This window comes from Lactuca sativa, chromosome 1 (genome assembly GCF_002870075.4).
Source record: "Lactuca sativa cultivar Salinas chromosome 1, Lsat_Salinas_v11, whole genome shotgun sequence".
NCBI classification, from domain to species: Eukaryota; Viridiplantae; Streptophyta; class Magnoliopsida; order Asterales; family Asteraceae; genus Lactuca; species Lactuca sativa.
In genome coordinates, this window is record NC_056623.2 from 96,223,925 (window position 1) to 96,229,616 (window position 5,692).

Below are 5,692 nucleotides of genomic sequence, written 5' to 3' on the forward strand. Positions count from 1 at the left end.
CAATGCAACATCAAAATCCGATTAGCAATCGTAGCTCTCAAAAGTCGTTGTCGAACTTTGACCTAGTCAATAAGGCATCCTTTAGATAAGGGATCAAATAATCCTTTGTTCTTCAAGATATCGTGTGGAAAAAGACATGGAATGAAGTCATACTCATTGTCCAATAGTTTGTTTCCTGATTTCTGATTTGTTTGACATAGAACTTAACTGAACACGTCAATTGAGTCCTGACCGGGCCCAACACATAAGTCAAAACAAAATCATCGAGGGGACCATGATATCGCTTTTAATCCTCTTAGGATAAAACGAATAGATAAACTTCGACTTATATGCTTGTACTAATTACTCGTTAAATTATACACAACAACACGTTTTATAACACCAAGTTACTGATGCGTTTTCGTACTATCAATGCACAACCAACTCATAATCAACAACTCATATGTCTTGGTTTGAAAACTATAAGATATTATCATCTCACAATCACTCGTGATATATTCCATAAAGTGATTCACGTGAGTGTGGGTTTAATCCAATACTCAAATCTTATTTCAGGAGCACCCATGAACGTTGTAGCAAACTTTTGCTATGTCTAAACACTTTAGACAATCTACAATCCAATTCGTGACAGTATAACCTCATATATTACTTCCAAAGTATGATTGACTGTGGATATTTTGAATAATCATATTATTCTAGAAGTCAAAACATGCAGAAGTGAAACATAAAATAAACAATTGGCAGAAGATAGTAAACTTTACTTATAAATAAAACCCTTATTATTTAATCATCAAATGTCAATTACATTTATTTATTAAAGTTTCTAACTGACTATCTAATCACTAAAATTAATATCGTCCCTTAGGCCAATGCACTTCGCATGCTGCAAATGCCTAACACTACTTAGTCCCTTCGTAAGGAGATCTGTTGGGTTATCCTCTAACGATACCCTCTTCACTACGAGGAGTCCCTCTTATACTCGAAGTCTTATGAAGTGATATTTTCTGTCAATGTGCTTGGATCTGCCATGATCCCTCGGTTCCTTGGTTAAGGCAACCGCACCCTCGTTGTCAAAGAAAATATCCATAGGCTCCTTTACTGCTGGTATAACTACGAGGTCTCCGATGAAGTTCTTGAGCCATATTGCCTCCTTCGACGCTTCACTTGCTGCAATGTATTCTGATTCACACGTTGAATCTACTATAGTCTCGTGTTTGGAACTTTTCCATGTTGCTGCTCCTCCATTTAAGGTAAATACCTAGCCCGACTGAGAGCAGAAATTATCTCTGTAGATCTGAAAGATGGCGTCACTATACCCTGTCACTCTCAAGTCGTCACTCCCACCGAGGGTAAGGACCCAGTCCTTAGTCCTCCGTAGGTACTTAAGAATGTTCTTTAATGCTATCCAGTGAGTTCTACCTGGATTCCCTTGATATCGACTAACCATGCTCAAAGAAAAAGCCACATCAGGGCGAGTACATGTCATAGCATACATGATCGAGCCAACAGCAGAAGCATATGGTACTCGACTCATTTGTTCTATTTTGGCATCGGTACTCGGACTCTGATTCTTACTCAGTTTGGTATTGCTTTGGATAGGCAATTCTCCTTTCTAGGAATTCTCCATGTTGAAATGTTTCAACACCTTGTCCAAGTAGGTGCTTTGACTAAGTCCTATTAGTCTTTCACTCATACTTCTCAACATCCTTATCCTTAGAATGTAATCATCTTCCCTGAGGTCCTTCATAGCGAAACACTTCCCAAGCCAGGACTTAACCTCCTGCAAGGTTGGAACTTCGTTTCCTATGAGTAGTATGTCATCCACATACAATACTAGAAAGCTAACTATAATCCCACTAGCTTTGACATATACGTAGGACTCATCCTCGCTTCTCGAAAATCCAAACTCTTTGAATTTCTCATTGAAACAAAGATTCCATCTGCAAGATGCTTGCTTTAATCCATAAACAGATTTCTCAAGCTTACACACTCTATTAGGGTACTTCGCATCTACAAAACCCTCTGGCTGACTCATGTAAACATCCTCAGCCAACTTCCCATTAAGTAAAGCGGTTTTGACATCCATCTGCCATATTTCATAATCATGAAACGCAGCTATGGCTAGCATAACCCTTATAGATTTGATCTTCACTACTTATGAGAAGGTCTCGTCATAGTCAACTCAAGGAGTTTGAGTAAATCCCTTCGCAACCAATCGCACCTTATACGTGTGTACTTTCCCATCCATGTCGGTCTTCATCTTGAAGATCCACTTGCACCCGACCGTCTTACGACCTGGTACATTATCAGCCAAGTTCCAAACTTGATTGTCAAACATGGACTGAATCTCGCTATCCATTGCCTCTTTCCACTTTGTAGACTCTTGGCCCGCCATGGCTTCCTTGTAGTTGTAAGGTTCTTCTAAATTTATTAGTGTGCTATCACTGATAAACGTATCACATTCACTTGTTATATGAAAACCATATAGCACAGGTGGAACACTAACTCTACTGGAACGTCTCAGAGGTACGAAATCATCAACTGGTTCAACGAGAGTCTTATCCTCAGGTTGATTGCTAGTGTTAGAGGTTCCTTCATCGCTTAACTCTTGAAGCTCTTCAAGGTCAGTTTGCCTCTCACTTGTTGGGTTTTAAGCACTATAACACTCCTATGGTGCACATGCAACCCTAGATACTTTGGATCTATGTTTTCTCTAATTATACATGCATTTTCAATTTTCCAAAGCATACATCCTAACTAGCATATAATAAAAGATATCAATACAAAACTCACAGTTAGATGATTACCTCTTATGTAGTTTGCAGTTGTTGGCCTTTAAAAGCTTTAGCACCTCAAGCTTGATGCCTCTAATGTGTCACAAACACCAAATGCAAGAGGAGGCTTGAGAAAATAGGCTAGTTAGCTCAAACTCTATTATCACTCTCTTAGAATGAATGGAGAAATGGATTTTGGCTCTAGAGGTGTGCTTTTGTAGTTTTATAAAGGCTAGGGTTTCATCCATGCAAACCCTAATGCACCATGACCCTTCATATTACTTAGGCTCCATGGGTTAAACCTCCATGGACTATCCATGTTGGTTTAGCCCATTTTAATAACAACGGATCTTTGTCCCACACGATAAGAATCATTGATTTACTTAATCATTCCCCATATATTCAATTAGTCTCTTTTGATCACTAAATAAATTCCAAGTTAATTCTTTATCAATATTAATTAAATAATATGATTTCTCAATTAATATATTATATTTATAATATATTAATAAATCACAAATAACCTTATTCTCAAAAGTCCATCCTATCAAATTGCACTAGTGAAGGCAACCTAAATGGACCATGCTACTATCGGGTCAAGTACACCCCAATTATAGTTATGGGCTTAGACACCTAATCCAACAGTCTCCCACTTGGATAAGTGTAATAACTATAACTGCCACTGCATCTTCAAAATCCAATTAGCAATCATATCTTTCAAAAGGTGTTGTCGAACTCTGACCTAGTCAGTGACGCGTCCTTTAGATAAGGGATCATATATTCCTCTGTTCTTCAAGATATCATGCAGACAAATACATGGAACACAATCATACTTATTGTCCTGCAGTTTGTTTCCTGATTTCTGATTTTTCTGACATAGAACATAATTGAACACATCAATTTAGTTCTGACCGGGCCCGACACATAAGCCAAAAAAAATCATCGATGGGCCCAAGATATCACTTTTAATCCTCTTAGGATAAAATGAACAAATAAACTTCGACATTATATTATTATACTAACTACTCGTTAAATCATGCACAACGATACGTTTTATAACATCAAGTTACTGATGCGCTTTCGTATCATCAATGCACAACTAACTCGTAGTCAACAACTCATATATCTTGGTTTGAAGACTATATGATATTATCGTCTCACAATCACTCGTGATAAATTACATGAAGTGATTCAGGTGAGTGTGGGTTTGATCCAATACTCAAATCTTATTTTAGGAGGACTCATGAACGTTGTAGCATACTTTTGCTATGTCTAACACCTTAGAAAATCTACAAGGCAAATTCATGACAATCTAACCTTATAACCTATTTCCAAAGTATGATCGATTGTGGGTAGTTTGAATAATCTTATTATTTTGGAAGTCAAAACATGCAAAAGTGAAACAATAGTAAATAATAGACACAAGACAGTAACTTTACTTAAAAATAAAACTCCTTTTATTTAATCATCAAATGTCAATTACAATTTAGCTATTACAAGTTTCTAAATATTTATCTAATTACTAAAACTAATATTGTCCGTTAGCCCGATGCCCCTTGCATGATGCAAGTGCCTAACCCTACTAAGTCCCTTCGTGAGGGGATTTGCTAGGTTGTCCTCTGATGATATCATCTTCACAACGAGGTGTCCTTCTTCTACTTGATGTCTTATGAAGAGGTACTTTTGGTCGATATGCCTGGATCTACCATGATCTCTTGGTTCCTTGTTTAAGGCAACTGCCCCTTCATTATTGCAAAAAATCTCCACAGGCTCCTTTATGGATGGTACAACTCCAAGGTCTCCAATGAATTTTTTCAACCAAATCGCCTCTTTCGATGCTTCGCTTGCTGTTATGTACTCTGATTCACACGTTGAATCATCTACAGTCTACTGCTTTGAACTTTTCCATGTTACTGCTCCTCCATTTAGGGTAAACACCCAGCCTGAATGAGAGCGCAAATTATCTCTGTCGGTCTGAAAATCGGCATAACAATACCCTATCACTCTCAAGTCATCACTCCCACCGAGGGTAAGAAGCCAGTCCTTAGTCCTACGCATGTACTTAAGAATGTTCTCAACTGCAATCTAGTGAGCTCTACCAGGATTTCCTTTATATCTGTTGACCATTGTGACAACCTGAAATTTCTATTTTTTTGTATAAACATATCAAGTGAATAGAAGTCAAATTAGTTACTGTTAATTTTCAGACTTTTTAGAATAAGTTTGAGCATTTCAGGATTTACACTTTAAGAGATATCAGGAGAGAGGATGCACTAGGGTTATTGTGCAACGCTGTTATTCCAAAACTCTAAGAAATTAGAGTTTACTGCCTGAATAAAATATTTTCAGCCAAAAACCCTAAATTTGGGAGTATATATATGAGAATTTGTCATTATTTACACTTTTTCCAAAAACTCAAGATCCAAATCAAATTCTCTCTCAAGTATCATCCAAAAGATTTTCAAGATCTTCAAACTAGTAAGTGATTCTAGCTTTCTTAAGTGATTATATGGCTTAATCTAGTGTTTTGACACACTTCTAACCGTGAAATCATTCTAAAAAGGTTGATTCTTCCTTTTCACCAAGAACACCAAGAACACACACCAGTGTTCTTGGACTTTTAGCTCATTTCAAGCTTCAATATAGTAGGTACCTCTATCCTAGAGTCTTATAAAGCTTTTTATACATCTTTACATCAAGAATTAGTCCCAAGAACACCAGGAACAAGGTGTTCATGATCCAAGAAGTTCTTGGACCGTAAACACCAAGTAAAGGTGCCAAAGTATGCCTAGTCCCTTCCTATGCCTTAGTAACTAACATGGATCCATTCCTTGATGAACTAAGGACTTGAAAACCCCAAAATACCATAAACCTTATGAGTTTACGGTAGTAAACTCAAAGGAAAATGGTTTAGGAAC